Below are 13,361 nucleotides of genomic sequence, written 5' to 3'. Positions count from 1 at the left end.
CCCCCCCCCATAGTGAACAGTTTTTTCTCCCAGCTTCTGATATTCACCTCTTGCATACTTATAGATGATCACCAAGTCCCCGCTCAGTCTTCTCTTCCCCAGGCTGAACATTCTCAATTCTTTTAGTTTTCCTCATAAGGTTTGTCAGCAGTTATGCATTCATTCAGTCATTCAATCTATATGTCATTCATATCATCACTTACTGCCTCACCAGGTATGTGAGCAGGGACCAGTGTCTTGACACATGGGTAGCCCTCTATTGCACCATGGCCTGAAAGGGACCCTGTGGACACCACTCTTTGGCATAATTTCAGTACATGGCTCATTAGTTAGCTACACTGCCCACAGATTTTAGGTGCCAAAAATTGCAAAAAACCATCCAGAGCAAGTATGCCCAAAAGAAACAAAGTTGCCAGCATGGTACCAGCACATCTGTTGTACAAATCTTTTGCACAAAAATGAGGGTTAGAAGAGGGTCAACTTTTCTTGACTTGCTCAACAGGAGATCTATAAATTGAGGGCACAGGGGCCTGGGTATGGGTACTCCTTATTGATCTGAGATGTCTGACACTGAGGAGAGAAGAGAACCAACCAAGGCATGTAAGACTAGGACCACTTGGTCCTATGCAGAAACTAAGAGCCTGCTGTAGGTGTTGGGGGACCCTGAGCTGTTAAAGCAGTTCAGCATCAGCAACAGCCTGAGTGCAAACTTGCACATCTATCTGGATGTGTCCAGGAGACTTGCCGAGTATGGGCACAATAACACAGCAGTCCAATGCAAGGTAAAGGCCAAAAATATGAGTGCTGCTTTCTGACACAAAGTAGCAAGAGCTCAGTGGAAGCCCCCCCCAAAGTGTGTAATGTGCCGCATTATTGGTACCTCCAACCATTAATGGAAGTACTCAAACACCAAGCAATGAGATGAGTAGAGGCATCCAGGCCATCCTCCATTCCTGAGAGCTCACCAACCACGGGTCTGACTCTGAGTCCTGCTATGTCAAGAGAGGAAGACAGTGGCAGTTCACTAGTGTTAGCCCTTGAAGAGTCCACTGAAGAGGAGAGACCGGGGACATTGTCCTCCACAACTGGCATGTGAAGCCCTGGGGAATCTTTAAGTCAACTGTCATTTGAACTGACACCTGCAATTAGGTTGGGCTGTGATGTGAAGCGGCTGGGGAGATCGAAGTCAACTGTCATCTAACCTGACAGTTGGCGGGGATTGGATTGGTATCATACACTGCTTTAAGGACTTGATGATTTAGGAAGTGCAGGGAGGTGCAGGGCAATGCACACCAGGGAGGCTCTGCTGTGTTGGTCAATTGTTTGCAGCCATTCAGGGCCTATTGTCCAACAACTTGGACAGGCAGGCAAGCCCTTCTCTGTGTTTTTTTCCCAACTGCTTTTTATCTGTTTCTCTGATTCACTGAGCACAAAATAATTCCCTGCATTTCTTGATTTTCATCTCTGCTTGTTATGCTGCCACTGCCAAAAAAACTCAAACCACATAGGAAGCCTGTTAATGATGCCCGGACAGATAGGATCATCAGCGCCATCAGTACCTGCGCAGTGTGATTGAGGGAGGTAGCAAGACAGTCTTGTCATGTCTGTGGCTGAGTGTCATCCAGGCAACACAGCAGGAGGCATTCACGAGAATGGGAGAGAGAAGGGCAGTCCAGCTCAGAAACATAGAAAACAGTATTGCTTATCTGCAGTGAAAGTTGCTGATTATTGCTGATTATTGATTATTGCTTGTTTCTTGTTTTAAGCATAAACAATGCCTATGGTTATGGCTTTCTGTTTTAAAAGTTGTAATAAAACTCATCGCCTATTCCCTGATGTTTTAAAAGTGGAAGAGTATTGCTTCTTGATCCCGGTTAGCTTGTAAATGCTGTGATGTTTGGTTATTTATGTAAATTATGCTCAATAAATAAGTGAAGGTTAATTATGTAAAAAACTTTTCTATCTTCTTTTCTTTCAGTGTGGCCCATTAGGAGGTCATCAAGACATTCTCCATGGCTTTGTTCTCATCACTGCCATATCAACAGCTGTTTGCACCATTAGAGAGGGTTGTTAAATTTGTAAACCTGGAAAAAACAGTAAATCCCCAATTGGCACCAGCATGAATTGGGTGGGGCAGGGTACTGTAGGTGGGGAGTGAGGGGCACTGACAGGGCCAGAGGTGCCCAGGTCGGGAGTGAGAGGCAGCAGGAGGTCTTGGGAGGGAGGAGAGGGTTGTGGCTTGGGACTGAGGGGCAACACAATGCCCAGAGCCAGGGCACCTTTTTTTTTTGGAAATGGAAATAGCAACCCTAGTGACAGTGATGTTGTCAGTAAGGGCTGCTTGCTGCTGTTGCAGGGGCACCCATGAGTCTGACTGTGGGGTGAGCCTGTGCAATTGCGACACAAAGGAAAAAAAATTATGAAGCATGGCGGCTATGGGCTGCACTCAGTGCTTTGAGAAAGCAGGCACCATTTGCTTTGAAGGGCATCTGAAAGCAGTCCAGGGCACCCCCTTGAGGCACCCAAGCGATTCTTCATTCCTGGATTGATCCAGGGGCAGATTAGGCAGTGACAGTGCCATTCTCATTAAGGGTTGTCTGCTACAATGGATCTGACTGTGGGCTGAGCTTGTGCAATCGTGACTGGCGTGGCAGCCAGCACAAGAAAAAAATATTATGAAGCATGGAGGCTTATGGGCTGCAGTCAGTGTTGTGGGAAGGTGGGCACCATTTTCTCTGTTTGACTAAAAGGCAAATGAAAGTAGTCCAGGGTGCCTCCTTTAGGTGCACAAGTGGTTCTTCCTTTCTGGATTGAAACAGGGGCAGATTATGGGGTGATGGTGCCATTTTCATTAAGGCTGCCTGCTGCCATGGGTCTGACTGTGGGGTGAGCTTGTGCGTGGAGGCTATGGGCTAAATCCTGTGATCAAGAGGGAGCCATTTGCTCTGAAAGAAAATGAAAGCACTCCCCACTTCAGGTGGCTAAGTGATTCTTGATTCCTGGATGGAATCGGGGCAGATTATGGGGTAATGGTACCCTTGTCACCCAGGCCAGGGCACGGCTGGGAGTTGGGGGGTACAGGTGTCTGTGCAGGTGACCAGAACATCAATTCATGTCAGGCTAGGTGGACTGCAACACCTGGCGTGCAACACCTGGTGCCCAAAAAAACACATTACACCCAAGTAAAGGGCCTCACTACACAAAAGTTGCAGTGGTGTCTGGTGGACAAAGGGGCTCATTACACATAATTGAGTGAATTTCTGTTTCCACATGGCAGATCCATGGATGCATGAGTTTAATTCATGGCAACCCAAACTAAAATACATTGAGATGTGTTTTACTTTGAATTGTAAAGAAGACATTTAAATTGCCAAAAGAAAAAAAAGTATGTGAAATCTGTAACAGTTAAATCACAAAAAAGGGCAATTTTCATCACTTGTACAAGCGCCCACAGTGTTAAAGCTGAAATTCATTAAGCATATACTAAAAATACTGGTAAGCTGAAATCCTAACTCGTAAGATGACCCTTTCTATAAAAGCTGTTATTAAAAATCTTTTCAATCTTCTAGTCCTTAAAGTAAACCCAATTCTTTAGTTTTTCTCAGATGTCATTATTGTTCTCTTCTGGACCCTCTCTAATTTATCTAGATACCTACTTTAAGTTGTGGTGCTGAAACTAGGCACTGTACTCCAGATGAGGTCTCACCAGTGCTGAATAGTGAAAGAATCCCTTGTTGTGACTTGTATGTGGCATGTTTTGCTAATATGTTCCAGTATGTTATTAGTTGGGCCTTTTTTTTGGCAAGTCTTATATTGCTGACTCTTCTTCAGCTTGTGATCCAATAGAACTCCAGGTTCTCTTCTGTAGTACAGCTGCCTAGACAGAATTTTCCCATTTTCTGTTTTAATATTTGATCTTACTTCAGTGCAGTACTTTGCACTTGTCCTTCTTAAACTTACTATTTATATTAGGCTTGTCCAACATATGGCCCGCGGGCCGCCATGCAGCCCTCCAAGCTGTTTTCTGAGGCCCAAGGTGCTGCGACGGGAAACGAAAGTAAACACTGTACTTTCATTTCGGGGGGAGGGGGGGGTGATGTGATACCGCTTCTTGTGAAGTCTTTGAATATGGCTCGCCAGCCCACTGAGTGATAAAAAGTTCATGATCTGGCCCCACATTCAAAAAGGTTGGACACCCCTGATTTATATCATACCGCTTTCCCAATTTATCCATACATATCCTTTTGAATTTGAATCTTTTCTTCTAAAGTACCTGCTATTCCACTCTTCATAGCTCCTTTAAATGTCAGTGCAATAGTTTCTCAATGCAAATTTTAAATGGATACTGTAAAGTTCTTATTTAGTACTTTAAAGACTTTTCTTTCTCTTTTCCATGAAACTCAATTATTAGTAATTCTATCCTTCTCAACTATTTACTTTCCCTAATCCGTGATATATCTAAGCACTTCTGAAGAAATAAAAATACATGTTTTTCTTTCTTTTCTTTTCCTTCCCAGCTTTTAGGGAAAATAGCATCATTAGTTCATGCTTTTGTTTGGCATTCATGGGTTTTGTGCAGTTGTGTGAAGAATGGGTCAAGGGAAAACTAAACAAAAGACGTGAGATTTGATATAGGAATAAATATCAGCAATTGCTTATACTTTTTTTTCTTGTTTATGTGGCTAGATAGAGTAACAACAAAAAAAAAAACAACACACAAAAGCAAACAAGAATCTAGTAAAATTATCTGTTTATTTCAATAAAGTTATCACAATTATAGGAATACTATTTTTCAAGGAAAAGAGCGAATATAGGACTGCAAAACTCCATATTTGGGAAGATTCTGTAAAGATAATTATGACTGTTTTTAAATGTATTAGCCTTCAAGTGAGAATGGCTGTATGCATTTATATATATAAAAATATATGAAAATGAATATATATGTAAAAACACGCACACACACACACACACACACACACACACACACAAATGCCTGTATGAACTTTTGAAAAGAAACTAGCAATTAAAAAGAATTTTAAAATAAACTAGTAATTTCTTGTGCATGAACTATTTCTGAGGCACATGTTAGTATGATTACATTTTGTTATTAGTTAAGCTTTGGAAACTAAACTATTCATAACAGTACATTTCCAATCAGAGTGTAACTCTGTATTGTGTCCTGAGCAGTGGCAGTGCATGCTACAGTGGCCAGAGGTTCAATGCTGATGGGAAAGTTGTCACCACCTTATTTACCACTGACAAGCATGTTGTGTGAGCAAAAAATCACTGTTAATTGGCAACCAAAAAGATCTGACATCTTCATCATCAGCTGAGCATTACCATTGCTCCCCTGGAGCTGGAGCTGGAGCTGGAGCTAGAGCTGGAGCAGCTGCAGTGAAGTTGCAGGATGTGGGGGAAGTTGCAGAGATGGAAAGGTCAGGCACCCCACAACTCCATTATGCTCCCCACCCCCTCCTGTTAAGCAGCACCCAGGGCTCATGCCCCAGTCACTCACTCATCATTATGCTACTCTTTCCAGTTTTCTCTCGTATAATTCATTTCCCCCTCTATACATCATGAATGTAGTGGACCCACACAACTGCTTTATCATTGACACTTGCCAGGTCCTCATCCTGGATGTGTGGGTGGGCTGCACATGTGAGGAGGTGGTCAGCAGTCTGCAGTGCATCACCAAAGACGCATATTGGACTAATTCTCATCTCAAGTGTTTCATAAGCAACCCAAAACCCTATCCAACCAGGTATAAGCTCTCCCACAACTTATGGTTTTAAGTAACTGTTTCCAATGATTAAGGAGGTATGTGGATGTAGTATGGGGTCTAGTCACACAGAGACAGAGGAAAGGTGGTCTATATTGGAATTTAGGAGGAAAGCAAGGGGAATTTTAAAGCTGTTTTAAAATAGTTATTTATTACGGTTTGTAAAAACTATTTCTAGCTAACCTGATACCCATATGATTTTTACAGTATGTTAGTCCTTTCATGTGATGGAACGTAACTGAGGAGTGGAGATGTATGCATACGTTCATCACTGCACCCTGAAGAACTCTTTTAATCATATTTTGTGCACTGGCTAAGGGAAAATTTCCATAATCTTTGTTGCTAAATTGATGTTTGATAAATTGATAATCACTGTTATGATGATTAAAACTTGATTAAAATACTATTCAAAGCTGGAGAAAACATTATATTTTGGTAGTTTAAATTGCCTGTCCATTTTAAGATCAGTACAGTAGGTTTCAAATGATAAACAAGGTACACAGAGCACTAGTTTCACCTCCTGAAAAAAATGATTATACCTCTTATATACTCTTCTCATCCTATTTGGCTATTTTCATTCCAGGCAAAGAACTCAGAATCACTTGTAAAGATTTCCTGCTTGTTTAAGTGTGTGGGTCTGTACTGTTCTACAGAACTGGATAGGACTGGACTGTATGTACTTGATATAAATTTCTTAATTATAATCTAAGATAACAAAAAAGATCAATAACTGTCTATTCATTTTTTTATTTTATGTTATTATTGAAAGAATTAGCATTACTGATATTGCTGTCAGTTAAGTTTCCTGGGTTAAGCTTGATTCCTCATTCTCTGTACTAGTAGGATGCAATATGAATTGAAAAGACAAACACATTCAAGGCTTTGTCTAGGACTTAAAATATAGTGTTTGAATGGGATAGCTAACAGCTCTTAAGATTGTAATGCAGACAAAGTGATGTAGACTTTATCTTAGTTGGTCAAGATGAACTGTGCTGAGGTGGGGTAGGGCAGAGCTAAAGCTTTGGTATGACATCCTTCCCACATACTAAGGGATATGCTATCTTGTCCACATTGATTAAAGGAGCATAGTCAACCTGGAGAACTCAAGATTTTGTTTAGATAATTTAAAAGAGCTGGCTTCATGATCTTGAGCTGCAGAGTTTGATGAGAAATGGTTTTTTCATCCCCAAAAACTTAAGAGATTGTAAAACATGCCTGTTCTGCATCAAGAAATCAAGACCCTTCGAAGTTTCTTGTGAAAATGAGATAGTCAAAGAATGGCCAGGATGAAAGATACACAGGTTCAAGCCACTGCTATGCCCAGTTCAGATCAGCAGCTGGAACCAGGACCTGTAGCATTCCAGCTGAGGGCTTTCACTACCAGACCACTGAATATAGATACCTCACCATAGGTGATGCGTAAGGGGGCATGGGGGAGGGCATGTGCCCCCCCCGAGAGCTCTGGTGCCCCCCTGAGAGTGAGTGCTCCAGCTGGTAGTGGGGCACGGAGAGCACTCATGCCCCCCTCAAATAGGTTCTGCTGGTGGGGCGTCGGTGGCAGAAGTGTCATCGCTGTGATCAGCTGCTGGGGATCCCCCCCTCCATTGCCACAATTGGCCACTGGGGGACCCACCCCCCCATTGTGCTCTGCTGGTGCCCCCCAGACTCAGGAGGCACCAGTCTCCCATGTACCTCACTCATGGTTGCTTTGAGCCATTCCACTTCCTATAGATTAAATATGTACTGGGGCAGGGACTTGAATCTTAGTTTCTCATGTCTCAGGTAAGTACTCTAACCCTGACCTATCGAGTTAGTCTCTCTGTGAACCATTTAGTGCTTGTATATACAAAATGGAATAGTTCCAAAAAGAGAGACTGAGGGAATCTAATCTCACAATAGTCTACAGCCGAGTAGTCAGGACACTAGCCTGGGATTTAACAGACCATGCTTCAACTCCCCGGTCTGAATTAGTTGGAGACTGAACCTAGGTCTCAGATGTTCTGTGTGAGTGCCTCGATTATTTAAGCAACATGGGTGCTGTCTCTGTTGCTGTTTCTCTTGGACCAGAAATTCCACCCTGGACCAGCTCTTTTTTGTAACTCATCACTTTTTAAGTCTATTCAAGTATTGTTTCTAAAAAGATAGCCTGTCTACTTTAGCTGGCAGGACAGTTATAGAAATGTGGAGTCTTTGTGAATGATGGGAAGGATCTGGAGAAAGATGTGAGCATCTTTTGGGCTGAAATGGGAACTTGAAGGAAGTCCCTGGGGAAAGAGGGGAAGAAACTCTGTTAACTGAATTGAAAATAAGTTAGCAAACTAGATGTCAAAGTTCCACTTGACCTAAACAATCAATAACAATGAAAAAAGAATAGTCACATTATAGAATATGCCATTACGCACAGCATTCTGTTTGAGAGATACTGTATTAGTCACATTGCAAAAGACCTAGATCAACTTAAAAAAATAAAACCCAATAGAATGATTACAGCCGCTGCATAGAATGACAAGTATTATCAACAAAAATTAATCAGGCGCATCTTTTAGTGAACTCAATTAATAATGTGCAACAACAGGGTCTCTTTTCTTAAGATGAAAATTAATTAGTGGAGGGAAGGTCACTTGGAGATGCTGACATCACTCATCAGAATGCTCTGGCAGCTCTAATTATTTGTCTTCCAGGCTTGGGTGATCAGAAATTATTGCAATACCTGAGCAACATTTTGAAAAAGCTTTGTGCATGGCTCTTTTAATTAGACCTGGTATTTGATTAATGCAGTGGAAGCATTTAGATCAGCCTCTTATCATTGACTGACTTAGAAGTTTTAGGGAATTGTACTGTGCAAGACAGGGTCACTAAGACAGCCTTTTAAAACCAGACTTTAAAAAAAAACAGTTTTAACAAATAAATGTGTATGTCCTCTTGAATCTTTTCTTTGTTACTGTGAAACTATTTATTTTCCATACAATAAAAGGTAAGGTGTGTAATAGAATTCAGTTATATGGTTGTGTGTGTGCACGCACACAAACATTCACACAATTGCATATAGGTATACTATATGGCAATGTTCCTGTACGAACCAGCTTGCCAAAATTTAGCAAGTTTTTTTTTTTATTAATATGTAGCAATATAGCATCTGTATCTTGAACACATGCACACACACACAAATTAAAGCCTGTTTTGATATGTATTATAAAATCCTTTGCTATATGTATAATCTATCTACAATGCATAGGTTAGTATGTGTGTGTGCGTGCACGCATACACACCCATAACATATTTTATGTTTGTGTATGTGCATATGTAACAAATTCTTTTTAAAGTTAGAATTATGAGTGATTCAAAGGAGACTTGTTTATGAAACACAAATTTTCTGTGTGCTGTACGGGCATGTTGTGCTACCGTAATATATTCAGTGTTAATAAAAGCAAAGCATTCTAATGAATAAATGATAAGATTAAAGTAAAATGGTAATAAACAACAATATCAAATGTAAACAACGAAAAGACTCCACAGGCGGTCAGGTGCCCAGCTCCCATTCCCATTTAAGGGGAGTTTGGTAGCTCTGTGTTCTTTGTATCACTGATGATATGTCCCTTAGTCTGGAAATGTAGCTTTTCTTGTCTCTTCATGAACTGTTTCTGAGCAACCTATGATTTTTCCCAGCTCTGCTTGTTGTTTGAAAGCATTCCTACAGTAACTTTAATAAGACATTCTTAATCTATAGATACTCTAATCCATAATACTCAAAATTGCCATAGTTAATCTTTATTCTGTTTTATTATATTGATTTTGCTTGGGGCATATAATTACTGAAATTAGAGCATGAACAGAAGCCTTGTTTTGCTGTGGACTGAACTGCAAATCAACAGCATATTTTTCTCTGTTTTTGAAGCTGAGCAAGGGCCTAAGCGGGCACAGTTCCACTGAAGTTAATACAATTGTTTTTGCTGAGGTTACTACTGTATTTGGTTTGTTACATGCATTCTTGGTATGATTTCCACCCATCATGGCTTTATTATGAGACAGCTCTAAATCATAAACTGATTCACTCTAAAAGACTATAAAATAGGGTAATCAATTTTTACTTTTGATGTATTTGGTTATATACAGCTTCATTATTTAGCTAGGGAATATGCAGCAGCAGCATACTACTATATACTTCAGTGAAATTACACTCTTTTATATGGAGGCAGAATCTGGAAAAAACCAGTTAAAATAGAGCATACCTAGAATTGGCAGTAAATTGTAATTTTTCAGAACATTCTAAAGAATAAAGTGGCTGAAGTCTCCAGTAATTTAAAGTGCAAGACAGGTTATAAGGTAAAGTTTGTTAATGGCACCGTACCTAAAGGAACTAGAAGAAACTTTCAGGGCAGAGGAAAATAGCACAGGGAAACCCTTTAGGAAAGCCTTAGGTTTAGTCAAGCCTGGAGGAGAAAACTTTAGCTTGAGGCCTCTGGTGTAGGGGTGGTGGTTTGTGCTGGAGCCAAGCATCAGAAGTGTAATTCTGAGTCATATATTAATCTGCTCAATCTGTATTATATTACTGTACATGCTGAATGAACCTAAGAACAGAGTTGTTACTGTTATTCTAATATATTGAGTGCAGTGTATTAGAATAACAGTGCCACTCCATCCCAATGTGGTACTGCAAAGGAGTTTTTTAACCAAGTCTTTTTGTGCATGTGTATTTGAAATATAATAAAATTCGGAAGTATCTGGCCACTTTTATTGCCTGATTTACGTATCCCAAGGGACAGAAATTTTGTTCTGTTAATAGATAACTTTATATATGCTTATACTGGATACACCTTGACAACAAATAAGTGGGGGGAGGTCCAATGGAAGATTTAAAAAATACTCTTCAACAAAGAGAAATTTTGGAAAAAATCATATTGAAAAAAATCTAGCAAAGTAGAGATCAATTACTTTTTATATCACATGGTAAGACAGTTAAAACACAAAGTTACTGCAACACAGTCAAAATACAGGCCAGGAATTACAAACATTTGCATTTCTATTAATTTTTCATTTGATGAAATGAAATCCCAGAGCACTGGGATTGGAAGGGACCTCAGGGAAGGATCACAGTCACTGGCCAGCTACACATGTCAATATGAGAGCAGTCCTTCCCCCTCCCTTTCCTTACTTTCTGTTTCCCTGTAGGCAAGCCCAGCTTGACCTTTGAAACTTGAAACATTTCAAAGCTTTGAATTTTTTTTGAGTGACTTTATTTCATTTTGAGGCTGTTTCAAAGCCCTGCGTTTCATTTTGATTTAACTGTTTTGAGCTCAAAACGGGTCGAAACAGCGTTGAAACAAAACAGCTGGTGAAATTTTGCACATAACTACATTTATGCCAATCTGCATGAGACTTTATCCAAGGACATTTTTTGTTGTTCTGTATCTCTGGGAGGAACTGAAGCCAGTTCTGTGATAGAGGGTTCTGGGCCCAGGATTTTCCTCAGTCTCCTCAAAGAGAATGAAAACACATCAGCAGGGATCCTGGTTTTCTCTGATAAAATATTTCCCCATGATTAAAATGAAACACCACTGATCAGTGGCATTTCATTTTGATCACAGAAAAAAGTGGATTTTGGGTTACTTTTTTTAATCTGAAAATTGGGGATTTTTCTTTATCAGAGAAAACCAGGATCCCCGCTCATCAGCTTTGATACTATAACCAACAATAAACCTTCCTTCTCCTCACAGTTTGCTGATTAGCAACTGTTACATGTGTTCCTGCAAAATCTGGGGCAGAATCTAATAAAGCAAGATGCAAATTTTTGAGAAGGACTGACTTACATTGTTCAATTGTATTCACTTTTGATGTTCTTTTCAATTCTTTTCTTTATGTTCTCTTTCACTTCGTTATTCATAGATTCATAAATTCATAGATGTTAGGGCTTGAAGGGACCCTGAAGATCATCAAGTCCACCCTCCTGCCCCAGGGGCAGGAAGTCAGCTAGGGTCAAAGATCCCAGCAAGATAATCATCCAAGCATTTCTTGAAAGAGTCCAGAGTAGGTGCCTGCACCACTTCTGGAGGGAGTCTGTTCCAGGTCTTGGGGGCTCGGACAGTAAAGAAAATTTTTCTTATGTCTAGCCTGAAATAGTCTTGGGGGAGTTTATAACTATTGGTCCTTGTTTTACCTTGGGGCGCTCTGGTGAACAGATGTTCTCCCAGATCCTGATGTATAACCCTTATGTACTTATAGGCAGCCACCAGGTCCACCCTGATCCTGTGCTTTTCCAGGCTGAAGAGTTCCATGGCTCTCAGCCTCTCTTCATAAACCTATTCTCTTGCCCTCTGGTCATGCATGTGGCTCTTCTCTGGACTCTCTCAAGCTTCTCAACATCCTTCTTGAATCAAGGAGCCCAGAATTGGATGCAGTACTCCAGCTGTGGCCTCACCAAGGCCGAGTACAGCAGGAGGATGACATCCTGAGATTTACTTGAGATGCATCTATGGATGCAAGACAGAGTTTGGTTAACTTTACCAGCTGCGACATCACATTGATGGCTCATGTTCATCTTGTGGTCAATCATGACCCTGAAGTCTCTTTCAGCAGTGATGCTAGCAAGCGTAGCACTGCCAAGCCTATAAGTATGCTGTGGGTTTTTTTTTCCTGAGGTGGAGTACCTTACATTTATCAGTATTGAACATCATCAGGTTTGTATCTGCCCACTTACTAAGTTTATTCAAGTCAGCCTGGCTTACTAGCCTGTCCTCAGGTATGGATGCTATGGCCCAAAGTTTAGTGTCGTCAGCGAACTTAGCCAGCGTGCTTCTGACACCAATGTCTGCATCATTGATAAAGATGTTAAAGAGAACTGGTCCAAGGACAGAGCCTTGGGGGACACCACTGGTCATGGAGCGCCATAGTAATTCACTACCTTCGACCACTACTCTCTGGGTCTGACCTCAGAGCCAATTTCCCAGCCATCAGACTGTGGTGTAGCTGAGGCCACAGTTGGCCAATTTTTCCATGAGGAGGTCATGGGACACCAGATCAAAGGCTTTTTTAAAGTCCAGATATATTAAATCAATCTCTTCTCCCTTGTCCAGGTGGTATGTCACCTGGTCATAGAAAGAGATGAGATTGGACAGGCAAGACCTACCCACGACAAACCTGTGCTGGCTGTCCCTCAGGATGTTGTCCTCAGCCAGCTTATGAAGAAGGGTCTCTTTGATAATTTTCTCCAGAATTTTACCGGGGATTAAGGTCAAGCTGATTGATCTGTAATTCCTGGGATCTACGTTCTGCCCTTTCTTGAAGATGGGTACCACATTGGCCTTCTTCCAGTCTTCAGGTACTTCACCTGAGCGCCATGAGTTTTCAAATATTTTTGCCAATGGTTGGGCTATGACACCTGCCAGCTCCTTGAGTACCCCAGGGTGTAATCTGTCAGGATCAGCTGACTTGAAGTTGTCTAGCCTCTCAAGGTGCTCCTTTACTAGATCAGCACTGATGCTGGGTATAAATATGCCTTCACTCTGGCCATCCCACATCTTGCTAGGCAGGATGGTCCCATTGGACTGATGTAAGACTAATGCTAAGTACCCATTAAGTAGATTGT

The sequence above is a fragment of the Alligator sinensis genome, unplaced genomic scaffold (assembly GCF_000455745.1).
Source record: "Alligator sinensis unplaced genomic scaffold, ASM45574v1 scaffold241_1, whole genome shotgun sequence".
Taxonomy (NCBI): domain Eukaryota; kingdom Metazoa; phylum Chordata; order Crocodylia; family Alligatoridae; genus Alligator; species Alligator sinensis.
This window is presented reverse-complemented; position numbering follows the sequence as displayed.